Below are 15,504 nucleotides of genomic sequence, written 5' to 3' on the forward strand. Positions count from 1 at the left end.
TGTGGTGCATTTCTGACTCAAGTTTCAACAAAAACATGTTCTAAAAAATTTTAGCATCTACACCATGAACTGCAAGACTGAAACAAATAAGTGCTTGAAACAATCCACCACGGGACTTGTTGATTGGCAATTACACTTTATTGGGAACACCTGCTTGGGGGCGCTGTGCAGCTGCATCACAGGAACACGTCAATATTAAACATGAGACTTTACGTCCGAGGGTGGAGTAGCATTAGCGTTTCTCCACGATTTTTTTTACCCACGAACTTTTGTGAGTACAGAGTCACTCCTCTGAGTGGAAACAGAGAGGAACATGGGAGGAGATGAGAGTGATAGAAGCTGTAGAGCGAGGATGGTATTAAACCAACATGACAAAGAAATCACAAATTCTCAGAGTGGTGAGAAGTGGAGCAGCAGCAGCAGCAGCAGCTGACTGCTTGCACCAAATCCCAGCAGCTCATTAAACTTTCAAAAGTGACATTGCTCTGCTGATTAAGAATTGATCGTGGGTGAGATTTCACATTGTTCATTTCGGTGTCAGTAGGAGTAGCAGCGTCTAGCTAGGAACCCCTAACCCCAACCAAAATGTAAAAAAAGAAGAAAAAAAACAATAGATGCCTAAGAAACTCATTTTCTGCTAACATATTTGTAGAAGAATGATTTCTTTTTTTTCTCAATATGAGGAACTGCTTGCCGTGAAGAGATTTTAATATTTACACTCATATTCTCAGTATCAGTGACTTCAAATGCCAGCATTGTTTAAATGTCAGAATACAGCTGCAGGTGAAATTTTAATAATCAAATATAATATAAACTCTGACACTCTACAGTTGTAGTTGAGAAGTTACTTTAATCATACACGTAAAAGTGCCGTTTGTAAATTTGAAAGGGTTTGTGTTAAAAATGGCGTCCCACAGGGCTCAATACTGGTCTCCTTTCTGTTCCATTTGTTTGCAGTTGATACATTATTTTTCTCTGATTAAAATACTTTGGAATAATTTAGAAAATCAAATGATTACGTTAAGGGTCTTCTCATACAAATCCTCTATTTGCACTATAGATAAGAACAGTATGACTACTGTGGCTGAAAAATTGAGAAAAAAAATGAGTGCTGTGGAATCAAATGTAAATATTTCACTACTTTAAGACGATGCATATTTCACACCTGACCACTTATGTTAATCACACATTAATGCAACATTATATATATTTAGCCATCTGCTTATCATTTTGCATGTGCCCTTTGTTACAGATGATTGAATGCATTCATTTTACCCGGTTGCGTGCTAGAACAAATATCTGTATAAAGGGTATAAATCTTAAAGTGTTAATATTGAAAATACACAAAGAGGTCAACACTGGGCTCAGTTTATTTGCAGATGATGAATAATTGTGTCATGTACTACATGAAAATAGATTCAAGAAAATATAAGCTCATTTTTAATTTTATCTTTCTTTATACGTCCTTTTGTTTAGTTTCCTGTGTCGTTCTAATAAAACTCCATTTCCTACAGGTGTTGTTAAACTTTATATGTTTCTTTTCCTTGATAGTAGGTGAAGTCATGCCAGAAATACAATTCTTGTCTGCAGAAATCTGCTCTCAGCCTCAAATTGATGCAGAGACGAGACGTTCTCCAGGCGACTGAGCACTGTCTTCAGTGGAGCAGGTATAAATCACTCCCTGATTGGACGGACAGAATGAGAACGAGCCGTTTCCAGCTCTTCAGTTTCAAGGGCTGGGAATCTCGGCTTGACGCTCACAGTGCGAGGATTAGTGTCAGCCTGATGATTACAGACGGACAGACAAGCTGCTTTCTGGTCCATCAGAACCTCCTTTATCTGTCTGCAAATACTGAAACCCATTCCCACGCTGTTTAAAGTGCAAAATAAGCCTGATGGTGACAAATATAAAGACCGTCCAGCCTGGTGATCCAGTCAGACAGCTGGTTATCAAATGTCACCTAGTTTTTGTGTGAAGAACAAAGCTAATTTATTATTATTATTATTATTATTATTATTGTTATTATTATTATTATTATTTAGGCCCAACAGCTGGGAGCTTCAGCTGAAGCCATTTTTTTGAGTGCAGTGTTCCAGAAACTTGCACGAAAAATCAATGCTGGGCTCAATCGGTTTGATTATGATGACGGCTGCTGGCTGGAAAGTTGGCACTAGACGCCAAGATGTCAGCCCAAAATGCCACAACACGGGGACAAGGCCAAAAACGATTTTCAAGGGCGTAATCAAAACTTCCCAAAGCTGCAAACAGGACAAATCGAAAGTTTATCAACAGGTTTTTCTTCTAGGATTCAGTTAATTGACACAGTACATGAGGTTCTCTGTAGGATAGATGAAAATATGGGGTTTTAAGAGACAACAGCAGCTATTTTAAGTGTATCTTACTGTAAGCTGTTAGAAGCTTGAAATGTCAAATAAGAGTCAGAAAATGTTTGATACATCAGGCATTTATATTAATGTACTGACCACGTTATGAAATAGTTATTGACAAATGAGCATCTATCCAGAAATAAAAAAAAAAAAAAGAAATCAAAGGAAAAATCAATTCTTCACTTCACAATTCTTCACAGAGTTTAAGTTCCCTCAAAGACTTACAGTCTGTTTTTGGTTTGGTACACATTTGCAAACCATTTGCAAAACGTTGCATGCAGGTATAAAACCAGATAGTATCTGAGCTTTGTGAGGATGATTGTCAAAGAATATTTCTGTTTTTTAACGATGCACTGGCAACTTATTATGAACACACTGAAACATCTAAACTCCACTGAAATGTGACGCTTGTTACCTCCAAACGCTCGGCTCACTGATGCATGTTTCAGCTTCCCCGGGACGAGGACAAAAATAGAGGTGCTGCCAGTGACATAGAAGTGAGAAAATGGAGTGATGAATAAATCAGCGGCTGGCTAAATGGAGAGGGAGAGAATGCATTAGAGGGACGAGCGAGCTTCAGACGGAGAGAGGCTGAGTGTCGACTGGATGCCAGTAAACACGAGGCCTCGCTAACATGACGACACTGAGCTCAGCTGACAGAAGAACTCAGCTTTTTATCTACATGTACAAAAAGAGATGCACGGGTTTCACTTCACAGATTTACTGCTGCAGACACATCATTGTTGTTGTTTCTGTTTCTCCAAACCAATCATCTGAGGACAGTGTGAGCTGTTTGTTGCACAGATTGAGTGCTCCGGGACAAACGTGCTGGTTTTGGGCTCCGACTAATAAAGTTTAACTTTGCTTCACAGCGAATGAGCAGCGGTCGGACTCACTGCCTTCCCCGAGGAAAAGGAGCAAAATGGTGAGGGGTGGCCTAATTATAGAAACAGAGGCAGTCTGGACTTGAGGATGTTTTAGCTCATATGTCGGAAATGAATCACTGTAGGTTTTTTTTTTGTTTTTTACAGAGGAGCAATGTACTGCTGTCACTAATCTGATATTACGGATTATTTTAAATCTTTAAAATGACATGTTGAGATTTGGGATTTAAGAGGAAAAATATCTGGCAGAGCATACAGGGTATAAATCCTACGTGTTTAATGTTAAAAGTGGTGTTCCACAAGGGTCAACACTGGGGCCATAACTGTTCGGGTCATTTGCAGGTGATGTTTTATTTTTACTGATTAAAATGAATGAAAAATACTTTGGTAGAAAGAGCACATATTTGAATAAAGTGTGCTCCTAATGGTTGACGTCATGGACCATGAACCATGAAAGTTTTTTTGTTGACCTTCCATTGTCACTTTCTTTTTTTTTTTTTTTTTTTTGTCATTTTCTGTTTATTTGTCTTTTTGGAAGCCACAAAGTTAAATAAATGATAAATAATAATAAAAAAAAAAAAACATCTTGAAGAAACTCTTGTTTTTTTGCTTGTTTGTTTTTGATGACCTGAATGAGTGAGTACATTCACAAACACATCTCGTTGTCTTTATTCTGGTCACACTGCGTCATTTTGTAGCAATTTTCTGTAATTTAATGTAATTTTCTTTCTTTCTTTTCCTCTAACCCTAATTGGTTTTCTTTACATGTCTTCCTCGTTGATTAATTCTTTTCTTGACTTCTGGTGCTTTCCCCTCTATTGATAGTTTGATTGGCTTTTCCACCCTCATTAGTGTCTCGTTAGTCTCAGTGTGTATATATAGTTCTGCATTTCCCTTTGTCAAGCTGTCTATTGAGTAACCAGTTTGTTTCAGAGTCATTCATTCATCTGGTCTCTCTCCCTGGATTTATCTGTTCCCTTGTGGTTTCTTGTTTTTTTCTTTGTTTGTTGTGTGTGTCCCGTGTTTGGGTCATACCTCCCTGGTTCATATTGTGACAGTTCCTTTTTAATCTGATTTCCTTCAAGAGTAGCAGCAGCGCTGGGCTTTAAAGCTGCAGGCATCGAGTGATATTGATGAACTCACACTACACTGGCCTTCCTGAAGCCTGAAAGCTGAGTCTTAACTACTCACGCCGATCAATCAATTGAGCAGAAAAGCTAATCTTGTCCGCTGCCGACTCAATAAAGTTCATTCAAACAAGATTTCCTTGATTTCCTTGATAGAAGAAAGAAATAATCTAGAATCGACTTTAGAAATAGAAACTATCATGTCGTGCTCCAGTGAATCACAGAAATGCAGGTGTTTAGGATTCATTCATTCAGTCATTCATTCATTTCAAGGTCAGTGAACAGCACGAGCCAATGAAGAATAAAATTAAAAAAAATAAAAAAGAACCTGGACGCTGTGTTGCTGGAACAGGAGCAACAAATCAAACACAGCTACGGGGAACAGCTGGTAAAGTGGACCGTAGATGCACTTATGCACAAAAACAGGAAGTGCATGAATGAAAAAAATAAACAAACCTCACCATTGTCACACTGCTGCTCTTAATTAGAAATTTAGTGACAAGTGTATTTAAAAGTACAAAAACACTCAAATGTAAATGAATCCCACAAAGATAACAGATCCTTACCTGGGAACAAAACAAACTCTTTAAAGCAGGGGAGGATGAGAAGAGGCAGTAAAAAGACGAGGAAGACAAACAAGAATGAGGCAGATGACACCAGCGGAACACCACTGATAAGAGACAGAGAAACGAAATGAAAGAAGGAGTGATGGTGGAAACAGACGAGTAAAAGAAAGAGATGAAGAAGTAAGAGGAAAGGGGGCAAAATGAAGAGCACTGATTTAGGAGGTAAAGAAAAGAGGAAAAATGAAAGCAAAGACGAAAATGAGAAAGGATGAAAAGATGAAAGGGGAAGAGGACAGCTGGAGCAAAGAGAGGTCAGAGAGGAGAAAATGACTGAAGACTGAGTAATAAAAAAATTAAGGCTCTGCAGTTGAACCCGTGCAGCTGCTGGTGAAGGCCACACCTCCAGGCCACCTGGCTGACAGAGTGTGCTACCGGGATTTATCAAGGCAATAAAACATGAGATGGAAGAGGAAGGGGGCTACCGGAGAAAAAGAAAACCCTTCAAACGAGAACTCATCTGAGGTTTGGCGTTCCCCAAGGCTCCATCGTGGGTCCTCCTTAGTTCTCTGAATACGCTCAGCAGACACATTTTTCATCTTCTTTTTCTTTTTCAGCAACTTTGTTTTTCATCTTTGAGATCAATTTCTCAATCTCCATTTCCATTTGTCTCTTTTTGGGTAATTTTGTCTTTTATTTTTGCTAATTTTAGATTTTTATTTTATTTTTATTTTGTGGTAATTATAGAATATGGATCGTTTTTGTGGTTGTTTTGTGTCATCTTCTTGTTTTTGTGTAGCTAATAGTTTTGAATATACTTTACACATTGAGATCTATCTATCTATCTATCTATCTATCTATCTATCTATCTATCTATCTATCTATCTATCTATCTATTCTTGGTCATTTATTTATTTTTTGTCTCTTTTTATTTGTTTTGTGTTTAATCTGTCTTATTTTGTGTCATTTCCTCACTGGGATGAGACGTCCTCGATTTATTCTATTTATTATTATTACTAAAATAAATGTTACATTATTTTTATTTTTCATATTAAATTGAGATACATACATATTGTGGATTTGAGAATTCACTAAATGTTAATGCCATAAGAGGCATCATCATTTTCTCTCTTTTCTCCTCTGGTTTTATTGGTGTAACTATGGCTAAACATTAATAGGGACACTAAAAAACAGACGAGCACAAACGTGCAGGTGTATTTCTGTGATAACAACAGTGACAGTAATCAGAGTAATACAGCAGTTTTGAACCATGTTTTATAAGCTGTATGCCACACATACACGAACCGAGTCAATATATATGGACTTATTAAAAGCTGAAGTGAATCCAGCAGCCATATGGCTAATATAACACTGATAGTCCCCAGAGAGTGGGTGGTAATAGGTTGTTGATAAGGAGTGGAACACAGTATTTTATGGCTGAATGTTCCAACCAAGTTGGCTGCAACGTCAATAATAATTTCAGCTTTAATTAATTCCCCTAAGAGAGAGAAGGAGACGCATGGAGGGAGGATTAATAGAAATCTAAATGAGGACGATATGAGGCCAATAGGGACAAACTAACCAGAGGGAACGCTGCAGTCCAATGACGTCCTTCAACTAAACTAAACTTTTGGTGGCTTGCAAGTGATGCATTTTGGTGCAGTCTGCAAAGACGGGAAGGGGCGATCCAATTTTTACATGTTAAACTGTTTCATCAAGGAGTGGAGTCCTAGTGGAAGGATTACAATGACACAAATTAAAGAGACAAATGACTGCAACGGCATTTGACCTCTTAATTAACTCATCTGCCTCGTTTCTACTTCACTTCGGTTCGCTCCGCCAAGCACAACAAAACACATCACTGGAACGGTGGCGGAGAACGAAAATAAAACACATCGAGTAAAGCAGAAAACACTCAGAGCTATGCAAATTGGATTTCACAAAGTGGTTGGTCTGTGAGCAGAGATGGGAGGCATCAAGACGCAGCTCTTTCTCTCTAACACTTCAAAGTTTGCACAGATGTCCTCACTTTTCAGGCGTATGTTCAACTCTGGCTACGGAAGGAAAGAATCTCCTCCTCGTCGTTCATTCAGAATTCCTGGTTTTGCTTAATCGCGTCTTTGCTTTTCATTAAGAACATCACATTTTCCCAGGTGACATGAGAAACCCTAACCCTGATTCCACAAATGTGATGGAAAACGTTTTCAATGCCTTCCACTTATTTGACCTGTTTTGTTGAGTAACGCACAGTTCAGGCTTCTGCAGTAAGTTGTTGCAGCAGCTAAGGCATTAGCGCAGATCCTAGCACCGTCGCCTGACGTACACTTCCCCAGAAATGTAACTAGGGTTGGGGGTTAGTGTTAGTGTTAGCAACACAGCACTTGGTAGTAATGTGTTTCTGCTTTAGCATTTCCGCTGGCTTCTCCGTCTCCGCAATTTTCTTACTGATTGTTTTGGATCAATAAAGAATCGCTAAGGTTAACTGAGGACATTTGTACGACTCATGTTTGGTGAAAGTGAAGCAGGAAGTGGAAACAAAATCTAGGATCTAGGTCTCGCAGTGCCATTAAAGAGCCTTAACTACAATGTTTCTGTAGCACAGTAGCTGATACGTGTCATTTAGTTCTGTGAATTATAATTAAAACATAAAGCTTTAATTTGTAATGTTCATGCAGGTTAGCTCAAGCGAAGGATGACTGAACTCATTATCTTATTGTGTGCAAAGTGATGGAACCACTTTGGGAACTGTTTCTGCTCCAGCAAAGATCGCTTGGGCCAATCAGATCGCTCGAGGTCGGAGCTTTTATGTGATGACAGTAGTCACACACGTCAATACGAGAGATGTGGAGTTTAGTTGGTTACAGACGGTCATGTCTCTGGTCGGCTGGAGGACTATCCAGTTGATGCGACGTACTTTTTTTCTCTGTACTGCTCAAAAGCATTAAAACTGATGTTGGGCTGCACGATAAATCTTTAAAAAACTGTGATCTCGATTCACACATACAAGTGATCTCATTTCAAAACACAACAATTCTTAAGCATTTTATTTCACAAGTGTCCAAGCCAGAGGTAGAGGTAGACACAAAAGTGTCCAAGCGTCCAAGTGAGTGTGTGGAAACAGTGAGGGAGAGCAGCAGAGAGAAGTCAGCGGTAAAGAGGGTTAAATGGAAGGCTAACAAGCTAACAAGTCTATTGCTCAAACGTATGCTCTACATTCTAAGGAAATCTCAATGTTTGATGCTCTACTGGAATGACCATTTGAATGTTTTTTTGTTTTGTTTTGTTTTGTTTTGTTAAAGTTCATCAGTGCAATAACCAACTTGTAAAAAAAAAAAAAAAAAGTCGAAAAAAAAAAATCGTGACTCACATTACTTCCAGAATCGTGCAGCCCCACTCTGCTGTGAGACCCCTGATATGAACCTGATGCATGTTAGGGTCACGGTGTTAAAAGCTTAAACACACTCCTCTGAAGAGGTGAAGCAGACAGATGAGAAAGACCTGGACCGAGTCCAAGGCCCGAGCACTGTTAAAAGTGATGATCGATGGTCGATCACAGAAAAGGAGCGTTTTTTATACTTGCAGCTGCAAGTTCTTTGAACTGCTCGGGGCTGTTATATCATCACAATTAATCATGTGTTTGAAAATTGCTATGTTCAGCAGCCCCCCAACCCCAACCCCAGCCCCCCACCCCCTTGACACACAGTTTTTCCCCTTTAAATCTCAAAAAGACTCCAACACTACTTCTCCTCCTCCTCCTCCTCCTCCTCCTCTTCATGTGAAACCTTTTCAATCCCCAGAGGCAGCAAATCGGAGAGGAAATCAGACGTGTCCATGTGTCTCTCCCCGCCTCGTACATGTACACGATTAGACTTCAGGGTGCTGCTGTGGTTTAAGGTTAGATCGAGTCGTGACGTAAACACAAGTGTTCGCGTGTTCGCTGGGAGAAGCGGGGAGGACACGTGTTGTTGACAGTTGTAGGGCAGAAAAAAACCAGAGGGAAGAAGAGATGGAAATGATGGAAAGGGGTGAAAGGCGTGGAAATACAGGCAGGCAGCCAGAGACAGGCTGATTCTCTTCTACCTCTTTGATTCCACATCTTCCCAAACCACTTTCTTCTTTCCTTTTCGTCAACCCTTGTTCCTTCCTTCACTTCCCAAACACCTTCCATCTGTCCTCTGGTCTGGGATCCTGAAGGGACGTCTTTCTCCCAGTCTCCCCCGGGCCTTCCTCCTTCCCTACAACTCTACATCTACTTTCCTAATCCTAGGTTTCTACCTCTTCCTCCTCCTCCCTCGGTTATAATTCCTTACCTTGCGTCTAATCACTTTTTTCATACTTATTCCATTCCATGCTTTTGTACAGCTTCCTCCTCCTCCTTCTTCATTCCTTCCCATCTTTACCATCTCTTTCCTATTTTTCTCCATCATTACTACTCTATTTTTACCCCTAACTTACTTCGTTCTAGCCCAACCTCATCTAATCCCCTTTACTTACCAAACTGTAATTTCTTCACCACCATCTCCTCTTGTCCCAATCCTCAATTCCCTCCCTGCTCCATATTCACTTCCTTCCTTCCTACTTGTACTTCCTCCTTTAATTCCCAGCTCAACTTCTCTCTTTCCCAGTTTTTCCTCCGGGCTACCCTCCCTCCTCCCTTACAACTGTATCCTTTTCTTCTATCTTACCTCATCTTGCCACCTCCTTGTTCACTCCTGTCTCCCCCTCCCTTTCCTCTTCATCTCCTCTCTTCATATTCCTTCTTCTCCCTTTGCCAATTTCCTTTGGGCCTTCCTCCTTCCCTACAACTCTATTTATACCGCCCTACTGCCTCAGCTTACATCCTCCTTTCCCCATCTTCTCCCGTCTTGTTGTCCTTCATCCTCTCTGTCCATCCTTTGCCTGAACTCCTGACTTTGTTTTCTCTGTATTGCAGCTCATTTGTGTGTCCCATGACGATGCCACGAAAAAATGAATATCATGAATATGTAATGTGTAACAAAATGAATTTATGTAATGTATAAGACGAGGACTCGGTGCTTGAACTAAATGCACAGAGACATTTATGACAATGTTCTTCTGTCTCTGTGGGGAAACATGTCTTCACTGCCTGTCTCTTTGAAACACATGCGATGAGGTGATGGAGCGGGGTTGCCGTGAGCCTACAGGGTAGTGGGCGGGCCATTGGGATGATTGACCCAGCGCTACAAAGCATGGGGGGCGGGGCTAAACCGGAACGTTTGCTGCCTCGAGGCCTAAAGTCGCATGTGGTGTCTCGGCTGCCATCAGATCAGCCTCAGTCGCTGTGAGTGTGTGTGGCTGGTGATAAAGCGCTTGCGCTGCTTGTGTAGCCGCGCTACGCTCATTAGCCCCCGCAGGATGCAAATGGGAACAACAATGCAGGGGAACATCCTTGATCCTGGTGGGTTTTGTAGATGTGCCGATTTCTGTGCGCTAGCCCGCCTCCAACAACACGCGTACCAACACAGTGGGGGGCCTTTAAAGTGTGAGTGGCGGCGAGGCAGCGGGAGCTGGAGAGCTTTGGGCTGTTGGTGGTTATGAAACCATGTGGACAGATCCACCAGTCACACTCTAACTGGTCACGGGTTGGTCGGGTTTCTCAAATTCCTTTATCCCCATGTCTGGAAGGCCAATTTGGGAAGAAAGATTAAGCAAAATAAAGACTTTTATGGTGGAGATATATGTATAACTATTAAGATATCAGAACACAAAACATTCCAGTCATTTAATGTGAAAGAGTCTTTACTGGAAATCTGTGATTTTAACAAAACTACCAACAGCAAAACACTCAGATGAATTCTCCCACTGAGGAACACAGGTTTAATGGTAACCCAACCAATGCAACTTTCTCTTTTTATAATGTTGAACATGGTTGTATTCTTCAAATTACTAAGAGTGAATGCATTTAAAAGAAACAGCAGATGGTTTTCAGTCATCCAGGTCATGGAGCTTTCAAACAACACAAGCGGAACCAACTGGACCTGTTGGGTTCATGGAAGACGTTTCACCAAAGTGGGAAAACTTCACCAATACCCAACCTCTAAATCCACAATGCAGCGTCTTAGTATTTCAACAGCAGCAACAGAAAAAAAATATGAAACCAACTGGACTAAGACTTTTCTGAAGATGTTTTACTTGAAACTCACATAACGAGGCGGTGGAACATTTTTTAGGAACAGTCTTGTTCACACCTTGAGGCCAGAGTCTCTGACTCTTAATGGCTTATTTGGAGTTAATTAAAGAAGGGAAAATCTTCTAATTAACAGACTCGTCATTTGATAACATCTTTAAGAACTTGGATGAAACATGTCCAAGAAACACTACAGGTCCAGCTGCTCCTGTCTCAGTTTCTTTTTTGGATATCTAATGAAAATATTGAAAATACCAACCAACATTTCATACGGACACGCGTCCAGACGTTAATCAAATAAATCGGTTAATGGACTCTATAACCGGCTCTGTGTTACTCAACATGTGCCCTGAATTTATTCTGTCCCGTGGGCGCTCCCTGTAACGCCAACAACTAATCAAAGAGTTCAGTTAGCTTCTTTTATCCTAACTAGCTGTGAAGATCAACCGAAAACTCTTCAACTGTGCCACAGGCCAGAGGTAGAGGTAGACACAAAAGAGAAGCTTCATTCCACCTGATAGTAGAAGCGAAAGCTAAATTTTGCCCCTTGTTCTTTTAAAGGTCGTGGCTTCCTGACGGGACGGGCTGGGGACGAGCAGCAGCTGTCAGGGATCGACCGGATGACTGATCAGGCTGACACGTCAAAGTCTGACTTGGCGTAATCAATCACGCACTCAAACAGCTCAGTCAGATTCCATCGGGGGAGGGGGGGTCAGGCCGACACCGTTTGTGTCAATGAATACAAATCTGCTGCTGTCATTTCCTGCGTGCATCTCAACGTTTGACCCTGAAAAAAGACTAATTTAAGCACACGCATACACACTAGAAGTTGTTGACGGGACATGGCAGGACCCTGAGGCTTGACGGGGGCAGAGAGGTGGTCCCCACACCTAAGTGCTGAGCGTCCACCCGGGCTCTTAATTGTTACTGAAAATTGTTTTATAAATTTATGTGAAAAAATTAAAGCTGTTTGAGAAAAAGAATCAAAATAAAGGACAGGGGTAAGGTTTCACAGGAGAAAGTAGATAGAAAAGTGGAATTTTGTGAGAAATTGTGACAATACGAGCTTGGCACGATGAATAAAACTGAAGAAGTCTTGTGCCTATGTACAGTGACGTGCCAGTTTATTAGGTACAGTAATACCATAAACTGAATAAACATCTCTCACTTATTGGAAACTAACGCTGAATCCCAGGACCTTCATGGGACCAGGTTTAGAGCCTAATGGACTGGACAGTGGAAGTTGTGTGCTTCCATTGTTGTTTATTATATATTATCCTACAAAACTACACACCTGCAACCAATACACTTGCACATCTTTGACTGGTATTTTCTCTGTAGAAAATAAAATGTTAGAAACTAGTGAAGCAGCTCAAAGAAGCTGGAGTTCCTCAAAATCAGAAAAATCATTGAATATTAAAATCTGAACCCCCTCAAAAAGCCTTTCATTCAGTTAGATGTAACACATTAAATCTGTAAAAGGCAGACAATGAATGAGAGATGACGGAGGAGTTTAACTCGAATGGGGTTTTTCAGCTCCGGTTCCATCCCTGCCTCTCTCTCTCTACTTGGCCTCCGCTGGAGTTTGTGTTTCATTATTTCCTCAAGTAGAATGTGAGCAGCAGTCCAGCCAAATATTCATCAGACCCTCCTCGGTGCAGAATAACCACAGCTAAGGAAGAAGAAGGAGGAGGACGAAGCTGGTTCTGAAATATAAACCGTCACCGAGGTAACGCAGAGACGTGTAAACAACATTAAAGTCCACAGCAGTATCCCGTCCTCGAGCTCCTCTGGAGGATTTAATGAGGATCCGGCGTGGACCTGTGGGTCAGCGCCTCAGTGTGGGTGTGTTTGATTTAGGTCGCTTTGCAGCCGAGTGCTCGCTGATGGCCCATAATTAGTTTGGCCTCGACGTGGAGACGCTGACAGGAGAGAGTTTGCTCTGGGACAATTGGATTCTCACACTAAGTGGATCTAAATGTTTTTTCACCCATTATCTGAACAGCTTTTGAGCAAACACGACCGCAATCCACCAAACACCAGCAGTGGACGGATTTACTGTAAAAATCCTCCATCAAGGAGGAGAAGGAGGAGGAGGAGGAGGAGGAGGAGGCTGGTCCTCCTTTAAGAGGGATGGAGGATGAGGAGCAGGTCACGCTCTGATCAGAAGTGACTCCAAGGTCCAACTAAATATTTCACACTTGCTCAGAGAAAGATCAAATTAAATGACATGACAGTCGCGGGGGCTGTTTCATTCAAATGTCTCCTACTGCTGTAGTTTAAGGTTTATGTTGTTGCCACGGCTGTAGTTTAAAATTGGCCCAGGGCCCCAAGCAGTGTCCTGTGCTGCCTCCTCTTTACAAGCTTTTTCTTCAGTTAATTAAAACACAGATGTTTTAAGATAAATTTAATCTCTAAAGGCTTTAAGTTTTACTTTTCTTTTTTCAGTGACAGAGAAGAAGAAAAAAAAGATGACGAAGAAGAAGAAGAAGAGCATGGTGATAGATAATGATCTCTTGTTCAATACATCAACAGCAGCCACATGTTCTCACACAGGTGAGATTTCACCCGTCGGACTCTTTTATTGTGAAAAGTCATTCAATGCATTAAAACACATTTTGTTCATATTCGTATTATTTTATTTCATTTCATTGTGACTCGTAGAACATTTGCAGTTTATTTATATTTAATTATGATAAAGTGAAATAAGAAAACTTTGAGGTTTTATTTCACATCTCTCACGCGCGTCCACGTCTGACAGCTGAGAGCGCGCCTACCGTAAAAACACCACCCGGTGCGTATTTAGCGCCCCGCACAAGCACGCTCGCACCCTCATTCCGTGTTATCCGTTGTGTTGTGTTGTGTTGTGCGCGTGAACGTGGGTGACCGGTACACTGACCTCTCTCTCTCTCTCTCTCTCTTTCTCTCTCTCTGTCTGGGGCGCGTCTCCGTCCCGAGTGGGTCAGCGCGCAGCTCGGGTCCCGGTGGCTTCGGACGAGCTCACTGATCCCGGCTCTCTCCGGTCTCTCTCCTCGGCAGCCCGGGCGAAGGAATCCACGGGAACGGCCACGCAACTCCCGGTTTCCATTAAAAATACATAAATAAATATAAAAAAGAAAAAAAAAAAAAAAGGAAACGTAAACTGTGAAGTAGAGCTCGCTGTGAGTTTAAATCCTCATCCTCTGGATTCTTGCGCGTCTCTGCCGCCGGATCCTCGTCTCTCCACCTCCTCCTGACTTCAGTTTAATAAAACAACATGAAACCAGTTCTCCTCTTACTTGTTTTTTCTTCTGTTTTAGGGAAAAGAATAAGTCAACTTCCTCTTCACGGGGCTCCTGTCACTTTGGCTCAGCGGTGAATTCACCGGGACACGAGGCGCCCTCCTCTTGTCCGAACCGCTCCGGACACATTCACCGTCCTCCGAAATAATCGAATAATAATATTAAAAATAAATAAATAAGAAGGTGAGAGGATAAATATGTCAAAGTGATCTCTCTGTCCTGCCTCTCTCTCGCTGTGACACACGCTCTGTCTCCGTCCGTGCGCTCTGGACCCGGACACGGGAGTGAGGCGCTTTACGCACGGCGCGTAAAAAAGTGGAGGGTCAGGGGAGGAGGGTTTTAAAATGAGAGGGAGGAGGAGGAGGAGGAGGAGGAGTGGAGACAGGGGGAGGAGAAAGAATTCGAGAGAGGGATGGAGAGAGAAAGATGATAGGGGAGGAGAAAGGAAGAAGAAGAGAAGAGAAAAGTGGAAGAAGAAGAGGAAAGAGATGGAGCAAAGTCAAGAAGAAAATGAAAGCAGGGGATGAGTGTTTGGGGAGAAGGAGGGAAAATATCCCAAGTGTTGTTTCTTACTGTGAAGTCTTCTGCTGCTCAAGAAGGATGTAAGAAGAAGAAGGGATTCAAAAAAAGTGAGGGAAAGGGAGGAGATGATGATGGGAAAGAGAAGAGAAGAGAAAGTGAAATCAGAAGATAAAGAGTTGAGAAATGTGGAAGAAAGAGAGAGAGAGATGACGGAAACGTTGTGAGTTACTCTGAAGGCTTGTGAGTCTGATTCTGCAGGGAGGGAGGGAGGAGTGGTGTAGGGAAACATTAGCTATCTCTGTCATCTCTGTCAGAACCAATTTCAGCTTTAAACTCTAATGGGGACGCTCTGGTGGATCGCACGCAGCGAGCCGACGAGAATTCTCACGAGTTGAGAAACCCAAACGTTGTTTTTCTGCTGAGGCCTTTAGAGGCGTTTACTATCAGATGTGTTTGAAGCTTTAGGCATCATAGAAATAAAAATGACAAACACAGAGAGATGTAGCAGTGAGTAGTAAACTGGGTCAGGCCTCATTGTTCATATATCTTTTATCTGGAGGTTGTGACGGTGAGTTGTGTCCTGGTGTTGAG

The 15,504-nt window shown here is 41.7% G+C and overlaps 1 protein-coding gene across 1 annotated transcript in view; it reads right to left on the reverse strand.

The window, feature by feature from the left end:
- Positions 1-14,677, reverse strand: part of npy2rl (neuropeptide Y receptor Y2, like) — a 48,227-nt gene extending 33,550 nt beyond the window's left edge. The window contains exon 1 of the mRNA XM_047587300.1: positions 14,010-14,677. The gene's annotated coding sequence lies outside the window, so the exon portion shown is untranslated. The remainder of the gene's footprint in view (positions 1-14,009) is intronic.
- Between the last annotated feature and the right edge of the window lie 827 nt (positions 14,678-15,504).

The sequence above is a fragment of the Mugil cephalus genome, chromosome 1 (assembly GCF_022458985.1).
Source record: "Mugil cephalus isolate CIBA_MC_2020 chromosome 1, CIBA_Mcephalus_1.1, whole genome shotgun sequence".
Classification (NCBI taxonomy): domain Eukaryota; kingdom Metazoa; phylum Chordata; class Actinopteri; order Mugiliformes; family Mugilidae; genus Mugil; species Mugil cephalus.